At 40.8% G+C, this 15,099-nt stretch overlaps 1 long non-coding RNA gene across 1 annotated transcript in view; it reads left to right on the top strand.

Annotated features, from left to right (window-relative positions):
- Window positions 1–13,907, top strand: part of LOC103552130 (uncharacterized) — a 49,933-nt gene extending 36,026 nt beyond the window's left edge. Inside the window, exon 4 of the long non-coding RNA XR_545170.2 lies at window positions 10,454–13,907. This is a non-coding gene — a long non-coding RNA (uncharacterized lncRNA). The remainder of the gene's footprint in view (window positions 1–10,453) is intronic.
- The last annotated feature ends 1,192 nt before the right edge of the window (window positions 13,908–15,099 follow it).

Below are 15,099 nucleotides of genomic sequence, written 5' to 3'. Positions count from 1 at the left end.
CTGCCCCACCAGGCTGGCCCTAGGCAAAGTGTTTTGGAACTAGATGCTCCCCCTGTACTAACAGGAGCTGGGGTCACGGCATGTGCCCGTCCAAGTCTGCAGGGCATCCTTTTGCCATAGAGACAAAAGCAAGGAAAGTTTGGGATGGCGGCATGGAGCAAATTTCTTCTATCATATAGGGTTGCCAGATAAAACACAGGACACCCCATTAAATTTGAATTTCAGATAAGCCGTGAATAAGTTTTAGTGTGTTTCATGAAATATTATAGTAAAATATTATGTATTATATGCACATATAATATGTATTATATATGTAATATACAATATAGTATATATTACATTATATGTGTAATATATATTATGTTCTTATATAATATTATATATTATATATTATACATGTGATATATATTATATTATATATGCATATAATATAATAAAATAAAAAATTATCTGTGGTTTATCTGAAACTCAAATTATTATGGTTTCTCTGGGCATCTTCTGTTTTTATTTCCTAAATCTTGCAACTCTACTATCACGGTCAGAGTAGCAAGAAATATGATCACTTTCTGGGGTGGTAGAGGTTCAAAATCAGGGTTTTTGGAGCTGTGTAGCACTCTCTGATATCCTGACATCCTATATGCTTGCACACAACAAGTATGTATACAAACCATTGGTGGTGTTTCACCTTTCCAGTTGAATAAATAGGTTGTAGTTTTACGAAGCACTTCTTTCCTAACATGGTCTTGAGGCCGAATGTTCAGACTTTTATGCATCTCTCTAAGTTCCCAGTAGAGTGAAAGTTCACAAACGGGTTACCGAGCCTGCAGACGGGAAAAAATTATTCCCAGTGTGGAGAGGCCATGGAGTGATCAAAGCTTTGCAAGACAAATACTTCCTGCCTGCGTGAGGAGCAGCTGCTGCACATTCGGGACGGAAAGCTGGCTTGCAGTTCACTGGCACGCCGCTCCGTTGATGTAAAAACATGCATTTTAAAAAAGAGAGAGAGTAGTTTGCTCCAAGTTATGTCTGTGCTCTTTTAAGTTAGCTCTAATTATTTTAAAGAAAATTGATATAAAAAAACAAGCCTAGGGAAAACCAAAATGTCCATCTAAAGGGGCGTGGTTGAATAAATCATTACATATTTACAACCGGGGAAAATGGGTAACTATGGCTATCAAACGTGAGGAGATAGAACCGTAAGAGCTAAACTACGCACTGAACTGCACTAGATAGCTAAGGGAAAAATATTAAAGGGTAATGTGTATAATAGAATTTGTTTTGGTAAAAAGAACGAAAACAAGAACTAAAATTCCACCAAGTAAATATATGCGTATATTTGTATATATTTTTACAAGTACAGTGTGGAAGGATCCCCATCAAACTGTCAGTATTAATCAGCTGCGGTGAAATGGGAGCCGGTGGGAAGGTTCTTAGCTTTTTGTTTGTACCTGCTCTGTGTTCTCTGACTTATTACAAGTGCATACTACCTACGAAATTAAGGAAAAATTAATATCAAATAAAATGTTAAAAATTATAGGACTTGTAGATTTAAAAAAAAGCACCGAAGGGCTTCTTTCCACGGCGGGCTCCCTACCAAACCCCTTCTCCCTCATTCCACTGTATGTATTTAAAACATAGTTCAATTCACAAAATTTTAGTTGACAAACGATTTTTCTAGGAATGAACTTCTGTGATGTGGTATACTTATACCTTTTATCCAAGGAAGCTAACCAGAAGTAGGATTTTGGCTCAGTGGGGAAAAAGCTAGATGTTATGAGAAAACTGAGATGAGTTAATGGTGACAACCAGCTTTACCAGGAATCCCAGTACAAAAGCTCCAGCCCGATTATCTGTGCAATTGTGGAGCAGAAACTGTGCACATCTCTGTTGCAATGAAGACACAGTACGTGTCTGCATATATTTGTAAAGCCTTATTTTTAGGGATGTGTCCAATCTCTGCTTGCATCATTCTTTTATTCAGCCAACACCTCAAGTCCCGATTTTTGAGGTCCCTAATCGCAATACTGAGCAGTGTACTAATTTGGTGTTTAATAGGTTGACTCTTCACTAAGCCTCTGTTCTAGAAAACTCTATGTACTTAGATCTCAGAACAAAAAAGTATTGGATGCTTTTTTATATCTTTGTATATTTTATGTATTTTTTCCTCGTATGTTCAACAACTACCATAGATCCTTTTTGGAATGAGGTGCATAAGTAAAAATAAATATAAAATGTATAACAATGCCGTTGATGGGGAAAGGGCAGATGTTGGACGTGGTTGATAGGTAAACAGAATGAGTGTTATCCCCTTTGTAGCTCCCTTATTTCCCAGCTGACCTGAAGTATTGAATTGGTTTCCATCTAACAGGTGATTATGGGGAAGAGGAGACTTTCTTCTTCTAACTGGCTCTAGATCACGAAATTTTTCAGGCACCCATCCCATCCATAACATTGCAAGGAGGGAATATCAATACCAAAATCAAAAGTTACCGTGAAGAAAATGAGACAAAGTGTATGAATTGTTCCAAGGTCCTTGGAAACGGCTGGATCCATCTAAGGAACAATCTCCGTTGTTAATTAGCAGCCCTGTTTGCTTCAAAAACAAATCAAAACAAAATGCTTACAGGTATATATTTAACAGTATTCTATTTTGCACTAATTAAAGGTACTTTTCAGTTATGTGAGCTCTGTTAAGGCATACGAAGACTCTGGGTTTCCTCCAGATCAAGTGCTTACAGCTCTAGGAAGGAACTCAATGCATTGCAACGCTGTAAACCGTGCAAAGCAGAGTGTCTTGTGCTTTGCTTTCCTTCCAAATGTGAAGAGACTTGACCAAACGTATTCCATGTGCAAAAATGTCTCCCGTCCGTGATGGCCCCTTTCACCCTGAGGGCCTTTCTACAACCTCCTGGAGGCCATGCCACTGGACCACTTTCCAGCAGACCCATACAATTTCTAGACATTTTGAAGCCACGGGGAAAAAATTATTCTTTGGACTGGAATTTTTGAAATATATGCATCTTTTTAAATGCACTTTTCACATCTGAAACCATTTTATGGACACAAGGGGATAATACTGGAATATACGTAATTTTATTTCCTCCTAAAGTTTGGTATTTTTTGAGACTGAAAGAACTGAAAATGTTTTTGTGAGAAATGTGAACTTTTCTTTTAATCACAAAGTCCAAGAAAAAATTTAACTTATTTAATTGTTCCATTTTTTCAAAAAAAAAAAATCGCCTTCAGGAATTCTCTCTTTTGTGAGAAAAGAAGGAGTTTGAGCAAGGACTGCCCTCTTTTAGCAGAAGGTCTCCTGGGGTTGTCAATATGAAGCAAGCCACACCTTCTTGTCGCTCTGTCTGCTCCCTCGCTCTATTGTTCACTGGTCTGTATTCTGTTCTGCCCCCTCGGGGGGTGGAAGGAAAGGGCGATAAATCCATTACCAAAACCATCTTACCATTAGTCAAATAGTACATACACACTCAAGTCAAGAAAAAAGAGCAAAAGAACTCTGTATGTCAGCTCATGCCTATTCCAACCCATAAGGGTCTCCAAGGCAGAGATTTGAGAGGGTCTCCTTTGCTCTGTTCAGTTCATGCAAGCTCCTCAATGATTGTGGCATGGAGCTGCCATATATAATGTGTGATACCCAGAATTTCAGGTAAAGAATGAATGCATGGCATGTTTGGGCCATGTGCTAATTTAGTATTGCATGCATTCACTGTTTATCTGAAATTCAAATGTGATTGGGTGCTCTGTATTTGTATTTGCAAAATCTGACAACCCTAGTTTAGGGCCTTTATTCTGGACTCTCGAGACCACCCCACATTTCTTCATTCACTCTCTCACTCATTTATTCAACAAACACTTATGGAGCATTTACTCTGTGCCAAGCTCTGTTCTAGAATCTGTGGAGTCAGCCCTAAACTAGATAGGCACAATCACCACACTATTCTACAACTTTCTAGGTTTTAAAAGTAGGTATTAAGGGGCTGGGCCAGTGACATAGTGGTTAAGTCTGCACACCGTGCTTCGGCAGCCCAGGGTTTGCAGGTTTGGATCCCCGGCATGGGCCTACACATGGCTTATCAAGCCATGCTGTGCCAGGTGTCCCACGTACAAAATAGAGGAAGATTGGCACAGATGTTAGCTCAGGGACAATCTTCCTCACACACACACACACACACACACACACAGGTATTAGAAAAGAAAGAAAGAAAGGAATCAGCAAGATGACTTCAAATGATGACAAGTGATATAAAGATAATGAAGAAGAGTGAGGCTGGTCCAGGTGGTCAGAGAATGCCACCTGGGAGCGTTTACACTGATCTGAGGCTTGAAGGATGAGGAAGAGACAGCCGTGGCAGGTACTGAAGAGAGAGCAATCGGGCAGAGGGAAGAGCAAGTGGAAAGGCCTTGAAGCAAGAATGTGATGGGATGTGTGAAGAACAGAAAGGAGGCCAGTGTGGCTGCATTAGTGAGGTAGGGAGCAAGTGGTAACATATAAGGTTGGGGAGGAACTCAGGGGGCCATATCACAGGGAGCATTGTTGGTGCTGGGGAAGGAAAGCCCCCAGGGGCTTTTACAACTTGATTTATGGATTTAAAGGATCAGTCTGGCTGCTCCAGGGAGAATGTATTTTAAGGAGGAGGAGAGTGGAAGCTCAGAGGCCTTTTAGGAGGCTGTGTCCCTACTGGAGGATGATGGTGGAGGGCACGAGGGTGGGGGAAGAGGCTGATGGATTTGGAATATGTCGAAGAGCCAACAGGACTGCTGGGGAACAGTGTGGTGAGCGGGTGCACTGAGGATCCAGGATGATTCCCTGCAGCTTCTTGAAGGAAACATTCCTTCTCTCTTCTCCCCTCCTGTTTGTCCCTTCCGTCCTCCCTCATTCACTGGCTGTGTCCCTGCCCAGCCCAACCCTCCTGCCACCGCTCTTCTGCTGGCCTCCGGGCCAGGTGTTCCTGCCTGGGTTCCAGAACTGCCTTTGTTGTTGGTTGGGGCTAGGACTGGGGGAGAGGGGCGGTCAGGAAGGAGAATGGGGAAGGAGTCCTTCACCACAGGTCACCTTCCTCTTGGCCCGTCTTCTGGATGTTATTCTAACTGTGCTGGGTCTTTCTCCCCTTCAGCTATTCTAACTTCAATCTATCATTCCAGGCTCCAGGAAGGGGAAAGGAAGCATACTTGTCTGGTTTCCATTTCTCCAAAGGATAGCTACTTTTGAAGTAAAAATTTCAGACAAGAGTGAGATACGGGTCCCTGGGGGCGCTCTTCCCTTGAATCCTAAGCTGTGGTAGTCCTGTTTGGATCATGATTCCAACCAAGAAATTTCTTTGTCATTCTCAAGAGCAGGAAGACTGCTAAAGATGGTAAATAAATCTGCTCAAGGAAATAATGTATGTTGCAAAGAAAGAAGCAAAGAAGGAAGGAAAGGAGAGAAGGAAGGAAGGATGGAGAAAGGAAAGGAAGGAGGGAAAGGGAGAGAGAAAGAGGAAGAGTGAGCTTTCCCAGAATAATATCTGAGCAAAAATTTACTGCTTTATTTTCTTAATCTAGTGGTGACCAACCCCCCCTACCCCACACAGACATAAAGCAGAACTAGTCTGAGAGCCAGTACTGATTCATATCTGGGAAAGAGGGAGGCAGTGGCTTCGCAGGGAAGAAACAAAACAAAATGAGGAAAAAACCAAAATCACCCTAACTTGGGTCTGATCTTGACTGTAACAGCTGGCATTGAGGCCCCAGGAGGGCGGGCTGCCTGTGGCTCCCCATCCTTGCAGCCCTGTGGTTGGAGAGGACAGTCCAGGGCCAGCGTTCAGTGCATGTAGAAGGAAAGTAGGAAGGAGCCAAGAGCACCTCTCTGGGCCCCATTACCTCATGTTTAAGGGAAAGGGTTGGACCGAATGAGCTCAAAGGTCCCTTTCAGCTCCAACACTACATTCCCACACCTTTCTGTTTTCTCTCTGCCACTTCGCTCTCATGAATTTCTCTGCAGCCAACACTGCTTTGAAAACTTTCTTCCTTTTCCTTGCCTCTCTTACACGCTTCATGCGTTGACCAGAGTTCCTAGTGTTTCTCATGTCTGGTGTTGGCTGCTTATTCTATTTAGACCTTGGGGAGGACGGATAAATAAAGCAGTTGCTTGGTGGGTCAGAGTCTTGTACACTAAAATCTTCATATTAGCGTATAATCAAATACCAGAGAAAAGATCTGTGAAATTTAGATTTTTAATACTGGTTCCAAAAATGCAGCAGACTGTGATTATCACGCCAAGCCTCCTTCTCCATGAAGCCACAGAAAGCCGCTTTCAAAGACAGTGACTACCATGTTCTGTGTGGCTTGGGGACTGGCAGCTGGCCAGGAAATGGCTCCCTCCCCACCATTTACAGAACTCAGGGTAACTGCATATGTGTTACTACAGAAATGAATCAGTCCTCTATTGCCTGCCCTGGGCCTAATCCTTATTTGCATATTGAAAAAAAAGAAAGAAAAGTAGAGTATTAATCAGGAAAAGTGTTATCCTACCAAGGCGATTTCAGCCAATGAGGATTTTTTTTTCCACAGACACGAAAGAGGATGGTATTTTGGAATAGATCACAAAAGAATTGTCCAGCTATTTTTCCAATTTTCCCCTTCTTTTTCAGAGGAAAACTTGAATATAAATGAAGTAGAAGGATAACACGCACAGAGATAGCACCTTCTGACACTGTTGCCACTGGATGGACCAGTCAGAATGCTTCTGTCTGCAAGTAACAAGGAACTCATTTAAATTAGACTTTAATAATATACTTGTTTATTTAACATGAAAAACATAATTTTAACATAAAAATTCTGTGGATTCAGAGGCTCAATTGTGTCACCAGGGACACAGTTTTTCTCTATCTTTTTAGTCTGGTCTATTTTCTTAAGCCAGTGGTCTTCAAGGTCCCGAAATGTCTTCCATTGTTCCTGGGAGCACACTATGATGACAACATCCATGGCAGAAAAAGGAATGTCTCTCTTGTCTTCCGTTCCTCCTTTAGAGAGAGGAAAACCATTCCAGCAGCCTCGCAACTGACCCCCATTTTCACTGGTCACAATGACATCACATATACATACCTTCTTAAATCCTTGACTACAAATGGAATGAGACCACATGACTGATTTAGACCTGTACTGCCTAGTAAAAATATAATGTGAGCCACACATATAATTTAAAATTTTCTATCAGTCGCATTAAAAAAAATGGAAACAGGTGGTTTTAGTTCTAATAACATATTTTATTGACCGCGTATATCCAAAATATTATTATTTCAACATATAATCAATACAACAAATTATTAAGGTTATATTTTACATTCTTGTTTTTATACTAAGTCTTTGAAATCTGGTGTATGTTTTACATTCACAGCACACCTTGGATTAGCCACACTTCGAGTGAGCAACAGCCACGTTTGGCCAGCGGCTGCTGTCTTGGACAGTGCAGGTCTAGATCGAACAGGTCTAAGATTTATTGCCGGGGTGCTGAGAAGTGGTCCAACCTCCCCTGGAATCATGGCTGCTCAGAGGAGAGTGAACAAAATTGGGGTGATCTTAGCAAGGGAGCAGGCAGGAAATGGCCACCAAGGTGGCAACTGAGCTCATCTTCTCTCCAACCTTCACCTCTTCTCGTATTCTCTTGTTTGGGGCAACTGTACCACTACCTACTTAGTCACCAAGAGAAATAAGGAATCATTCTGCACTCCTCTCTTTCCATCTTTCCTCTGACACCACCACTCACCATGTTCTGTCAATTCTGCCTCATGAATTTCTCTTGAACACATCTTCACCTCTCCATCCCGTCTGCTGTGGCCATGATTCAGGATTCTCTATCACAATCCTACCTGTATCTGATCATGTCACTGACTTCCCTAAGGCTCCTCAGTGGCTCCCCAAGCTTTCAGAACACAGTGCAGACCCTTTAGCACAGCACATATCAGCAGGCTTGGCCTCATTCCCACAAGCACTCTCCACTGTGGCCATGTGGAGCTGTAGTTCTTGGAATGTCTTTGCTGATTTATGCCTTGATCCTTTTTTACATAGATTCCCTACTTTGGACCACTCTCTCCTTTCTCCTTCTTGCTTTCTGTTCCATCTTCCTCTTCTTGGGAGCCTTCTTTACCCCTCTTCTCTGGAGTGGGATTAAGCACTGTAAAACCATGTGCATCCTCTGCTGTAGCATGTGTCAAACCGTATTGTGCTTGCCTTACCCTCTCTGCATTAGATGGTGAGCTCCTTGAGGGCAGGAGCTGTGCTCTGATCTCTGTAACCCCACTACAAAGTGCATAGTGCCCACCTGGCACATAGCGAATGCTTAGCACACCACCTGGCAAAGTAAAGGCTCCATGTCTATTGAATGAACGGATGGATGGATGGATGGATGAATGGGTGGATGAATTCTATCCACCTTTCCAGTCTTCCCCCATCCATGATTGGAAAGCAGCCCTTTCCAGCTTCTTGTTTTTGGGAACTACATGAGTTTCTTAGGGCTGCCATAACAAAGTACCACAAACTGGGTGGCTTAAACAACAGAAATTTATTGTCTTACAGTTCTGCAGTCTGGAAGTCCAAAATGAAGGTGTCAGCACACTTGGCTCCTACTGAGAGCTGTGAGGGCCGATCTGTTCCACCGCTCTCCCAGCTTCAGTCGCCTCAGCCTTCCTTGGCTTCTAGATGGGCGCCTTCTCCCTGTGTCTTCACATTGTCTTCCTTCTGTAGATGTCTGTCTGTTTATAAGCAAATTTCCCCTTCTTATAAAAACACTAGTCAAATTGGATTAGGGCTCACCCTAATGACCTTATCTTGACTTGATCATCTACCAAGACTCTATTTCGCATTATGGTCACATTCATAGGTACTTGGGGGTTAAGACTTCAAAATCTTTTGAGGGGACGCAAGTTAATGTATAACAGGACTCAGAGTTGAAGGCCAGATGTATTTATTTTCTATTGCTGGGTAACAAATTACCACAAATTTAGCAACTTAAAACAACACACACTTATTGTCTCATAGTTTCCATGGGTCAGGAGCCCAGGCACGGCTTAACTGGGTCCCCCATTGGTTCTCACAAAGCTCTAATCAAGGTGCTGGCTGGAAGACATTCTCCTTTGGAGGCTCAGGGAAAGATCTGCTTCAAGCTCATTCAGAACGAATTCAATTCACTTCCTTGCGGCTGCGTGACTGAGGGCCCTGGCTTCCTATTGGCTGTCAGCTGGAGGCTGTCGGCAGTTCCCTGCCACGTGATCCTCTCCGTAGGCAGTCCACGAGGTGGAAGTTTGTTCTTCAAGGCTCGCAGGGGAGCGTCTCTGCAGCTCCAGCTGGAGTTGCTCACTCTCCTATGCTCTCTTTCTCACTCTCTCTCCTTCTCACTCCAATCATAGGGGGGACATATTCTATTGCCATATTCTATTGGTCATAAGCAAGCCACAGTTTCCTCCCACCCTCAAGAGGAGGGAATTACACAGAGGTGACTCATTGGGTCACTTTAGGGTGTGGCTGCCGCAGTGGGTGTTTGCCTTTCCTGCTCTCCCCAACTTGCCCATTGCTGCTTTGCTGTATTTCAGTCTCTCAGATTCCACAAAATCTGCTAAGAAATGGGGGGTGATAGGTTCATGCTCAAGAGACTCCAGTGGCCCCAGAGGAGAGCGAATTTAAAAAATTCTAATTGAATTGATTTTAATTTAATATGAGATTGTGTGAAGTATTTAAATGCAACATTTAAATGGCACTTATTAAAAAGCAATGTTTGATATTGAAATAACTATATAGACATAATAATAATAATGATAGCTGATATCAAGGGCTGACCTGTACCAAGTACCATTTTAACACAACTTAGCATATGATATCTCATTTCATCCCCACAGCTGACCTACATGATGGGAATTTTTATTATTCCCATTTTACAGAAGATGAAACTGAGGTATAGAGGGGCTAATGGATTGTCCCAAAGTCACACTACAGGTAGCAGCTAGTAGACACGAGGTTCAAATCTCTGACTCCACATGACTGTTTGATGGCGAAGTCCAGATACTTAACCATTAAGCTTGACTGGCTGCCCCTGGAATGGTTCTTCTCAAAGGTTAGTGTGAACACCACAGCATTTGCCTCTGTGATTTTCTTTTCCTCAATCTTTCCTTCTGACTGATGGATTCTTCATGAATGATTAATCCATTCAGTCAAAAGATAGAAAAAGATACAACTTACAAGGCAAAAGGGACAAGTGTGTAATTAGATATTTCTCAGTTGGTACTGGAGAGATTCAAATGGTTCTCTACAGCGAGACATCTTTAGTTTTCACTTTATTAAACCTCAGCCCTCCTGGCTGTTTTGCCTCTGTCCACTCAAATTTGACAATAGTTAAGAGTACTGACAGTCATACCACTCAGTAGTCTAAATGTCTGTGAACATATGAGAATATTTTATTTTATTTTAGAAAAATGAAGGCAAGAAGCAAGAATTAGAAGTCACAATTTCCACAAAGATGTTTCGACACTAGAATTTTCTGAGAGCACTTTGTGTTTGTGAAGTATGCGTAGTGATCACCCAGGTGATTGAAGATTCACTGATGCCCAGAAGATACACAGCATGAAGAGCAGCCGGGAGCACCTCCACGTTGGCTGACTTTTCCCAGGCGCTTGGGGTCCTACCTGGAAATCTGTGCTTTGACTTGGAGCCTAGTTCCTAGTGTGAAATCTCACAATGGAAGGAATCCGCCATGAAAATTCTAAGTGAAATTCTAGTCTTTTAAAATCACTTGTATACCATTTCTCTGAATGATATTTTCTGATTCATAAAATTTGAGTAATGGGTTTGTTAACTTCTTACATATTGTGGTTACAATGATATAATTCAAACTTTACTTAAGGACATGAAACTCTTGTAAGAAAAAACAAAAAAATGTTTTTCTTGAAACAGTGGCTGGGGACTTTCTCTTTTCAGTTTGATGAGGTGTCATTTCAGGTGCTAAAGACTTTATATACTCATTTGTATATCCCCTGACAATTAAAATGAAGCTAGATAACACATTTAACAAGAAGAAGAAAATGAAATTATTATCGTGTTTATGCAACATCAAAAAAACTGCCTTTTGATGCTAAAAGACACAGGTGTTATCATCAGGCATTAGGCAGTGCCTAAAAGTTAATATCATTGTTGACTTCATTTCCCAGTCAAAGTGGGATCACCTTTCCTTTCGCCTTCTCCACCCACTCGTCATTTATAAGAAAAGGGAGGTAGTTTCTAGATTGCAGTTGCCATTTTCTTTTATCGTGTGGTTCTGAGCTTGTCCACCTGAGACCTGTTTCTCCTTTCCCCCACTTCAACTCCATATGCTTTTTTCCTTTTATGTACTTAAAAAAAGTTTATCATGAACCTAATTGAGTCTTTGTAAATTTGAGAGATGAGGCACAAGAAAAATGTAGAGGAATTAATCAAAAGACAAGGCTGATCATTTTTTTCTTTTTCTGAATGTCAGCTTTGAAAAACCCTTCCTGCTAAAGGCCAGAATAAATGTTAATGATTCAGAAGAAGGAAGAAACAGTTGACACATTCATTAATTAGGTTATATTTGTAGCTTTACAGTGAAAAACACACATTAGCTTGAGTGAGGTCCTTGACTTGTCACAATTTTTTCCTCTCAAAATGCACATATCTTTTCTTTTTGCTGATTTTTTAAAGTGCTATAGTGCACTCTTTCTCAATCCTCCTTGAGTTTCAGAATCACTTTAAGAAGCAGTAAAGCCAGTAGTTTAGTGGTCCCAGTATTTCTGATTCAGCAGGTCTGTGGTGGGACCTGAAGTTCCTGATTTCTAATGATACAGAATGACACAGCTCCAAATGGTACAGAAGAACATCAAAGAGAAGGTTATGGATCCCTTAGAGTACTACCGCTAGAGGCAAACCCTGTTCACTGTTTGGTGACATTCTTTTAGTCTTTGATACACTCATGGGGCAGACACTGCCAGCTACCTGGTCTATCCCCTTGACTGCATTCAGGGCAGCAAAAGTACTCAACTGAGAAACCAAATTGCGCAGGTTCCCTTGCAACTAGCCATGTCACAACAGTCACACGACACAATTTTGGCCAATGAAATGTAAGCAGAAGTGTACATGGGAAGGGCCTTCTGGAAATACTATCCTCTTCCTGGTTAGAGAAGAGAGAAGATTCAGCTGCCCTGTGCCTTTTGTACTTTGCCCTTCCCTTTTCATCCGGCCTGGAGCTTAGAAGTGAATCCTGGAGGAACAGCTGTCATCTCGTGACCATCCATGGTGGATGGTGGTAAGGAAGATACTAGGTGGCTGGGTTTTGGAGCTGCTGCACCAGCTCTGTCTATCTTCTTCATGTGAGAGAAATACTTTCCATGTCAATTCATATATACCTTCTACTCTTGTTTTAATACCTACTTGTTTTAATATCCACTGTTTGGATATACTATAATTGAATTTTTAAACCAATCCTTCCCTGATAGACATTCAAGTTCTAATTTTTCCTTATACACATGGAAAAGAACGCAATTCATGAGGTTTGTTCTGGGAAGCAGAAGACTTGATCGTCTCTGCTCCTTCTGCTTACGCTGAAGTGTGCTCCCTTCCTGTCTCAGGATGACCAACTGTAGGAACAGGGAAATAGGCACCTGTAGGATATGGCCTGGCTTTTCCGGCTTGAATAAGGAAATCCCAAAAATTGATTATATTGTTCCCCAAATCTGGTCATTTTAAGAAACACTGTATATGTCAGTCCAGTCCAGATAAGTTTAGTCTCTTTTCACAGTCTGGCATAGAGAGAAGGTCAGAAGGACAGGCCTCTTGGCAAAGTCCAGTCTTATCTCTCATAGGAGCAAATACTTGTACAAAAGGACACACATTTGCCCCCAAAACTATTTTTCAGAGATGGTTTAATTTAAACCCATGTAGAAAGGACTTTTAAGAAACCCGCAACTCTCCAATGACGTGATATTACTTAAAATGAACCCAATTTCCCTTACTAAACACACTGCTGTAATCTAACTGCATTCAAAGTTAATGGCAACCTCATAGGGTATTCTAAAACAATGGATGGGTATTGCTTTACGTTTGTGTAAATAAGGGGATCATTTTGGTAATTTTCCCCCAAACAGAAGGAGCTGCCTACAAAGGCAAATTGATCTCTTTTCTTCAGAGGAAAAATTTGCCAGCAATTAAAAATGAAATGAAACTTCTTTAGTTTCAAAATATTTTAAGCCCCTCTGGGCACCCTAATAAACTTATAACCAGTTTCTGTTTTTGCTTTGGCTTCTGTGAACTCAAACCAAACTTGCATCCCGCTATTGAATAATCATATGAGACCCTATGACACAAGATTCCATAGACTAATTAGCCCTTAACTACATGTAGGGAAAAAATTTGAGGCTTTCAAATGGGCAAAAACGATTACTGGATATCCTTTCAAAGGAATGCGAAAACCGCTGGGATTATCTGATCCTATAGGAATGTTCACCCTGTTTATCTTTAACTAGGCTTCTTTCACAACTCCTTAAAAAACCTAAAGAAAACTGATAGCAATGCAAATAAGTCATGTCCAGCAAAACACAAATCGTTTGTGTGCAGAGTGTAATTGCTTATCGCTCTGTGGATAGACTACTTTTTGCACATGCAGATGTTCATTTCAACATCTCTTTGCTTCATCTATAGTTTGCAGTTTTTTAACTTCTCTTTGGAATCAGTTGTAATATCTTACCGGTTCTCTTATTTAATTAATCTTCCATGTGTTTTTTCTATATTTTTACGGGAGTCATGATTTACCTTTTTTTGAAAATCATTTTTTTAAACTGCATCAAACTGTACAACCTTTCTTTTCTCTTCATTTTTATTTCATTTCACAAATAAAGTACACTTTGTAAATTCCAAAAGTAATACACGTTCTTTGTAGAAAAATTGGATGATACAGAAAAGAATACAGAGTGAAATTAGAATCACCTGTAGTCATACTATTCACGTAAAACCACTACTAATATTTTGAATTATTTCCCTCTATTCTTTCTTTTTTATAAGTTAAAAGTTAATTTTTACCAAAGTAATGGATATATGTAGTTTAAAAAAGTCAGATAGTACGAAAAGGCTTTTCATGGAAAAGCAGAAGTCTCCTGCCCCATCCCTCCCTAAGCCACCAGTTCCGCTTCTCAGAGAAAATCACCTTCAACTCTTTGGGGCTCCATCCCCAGATGTTTATCTCCATGTTTAGAAATAACATACTCATCTTGCTATTTCTTTAATTTTCAGTTTTAGATATGGACTATAGACTTTAACAGCTTAGTAAAGGAGGACTGAGCCCTCTCCACTGCATCCTTATGATTTTCCCTCCCCCATCTCCAAAACTCAGCTATATGATAATTTTTAGTCGTCAAGAAAATCAAGAGTTAGCATATACATCATTTTGCCTATACAGATATTATTTACTTCTGAGCAAGCAATAACTACAACTATGTCCCTTTTCTTATACATCCTTTGTTTTTCCTGGAGTTAAAAGCTGCCTACCTTTTTATCTTCCTGATTTCCTGTGTCTTTCCTTTCTCCCTCCTAGTGCTCTGTATCTCTACTGCATGCCTATCAATAATATTTTTTATGTACTCAATTGTGTCAATTCCATTTTTTTCCCCAGGGGTCTGTCTCCTGAAATCTCCTATCCTCCATTTTTAGGAGTGAATACTTGTAGCGTAGTTATCATCCTGTGTCTTCCCTTTACTATCATCTAGAAAATTCCTCTCTCTTTTTTGTGTTCAATCTTCTGTTATCCGTATTCCACATCTTCAACTTTCCTGGTTCTGTTTAAGCAAACAGTCTCTTCCCGAGAGAGGAATATAAGGGAACTAAAATTCTGGATATCCCGTACGTCTGAAAATGTCCTCACACTTGGTTTGTAGCTTAATTGGTATAGAATTCTAGATTTGAAAATATTTTTTCTCAAACTTTTAAAGATATTACTCCATGGTCTTCTAGTTTCTGACGTTGCTGTTGAGAAGTCTGGAGAAAGAACTAAGTTAGCACGTATATAACATTTTTCATGAGCCAGGCTCTATCTTAAGTGTTTTATATTTATTCTAT

The sequence above is a fragment of the Equus przewalskii genome, chromosome 4, assembly GCF_037783145.1.
Source record: "Equus przewalskii isolate Varuska chromosome 4, EquPr2, whole genome shotgun sequence".
Lineage (NCBI taxonomy): Eukaryota > Metazoa > Chordata > Mammalia > Perissodactyla > Equidae > Equus > Equus przewalskii.
The sequence above is the reverse complement of the archived record's forward strand: the minus strand, read 5'-3'. Positions and strand labels throughout refer to the sequence as shown.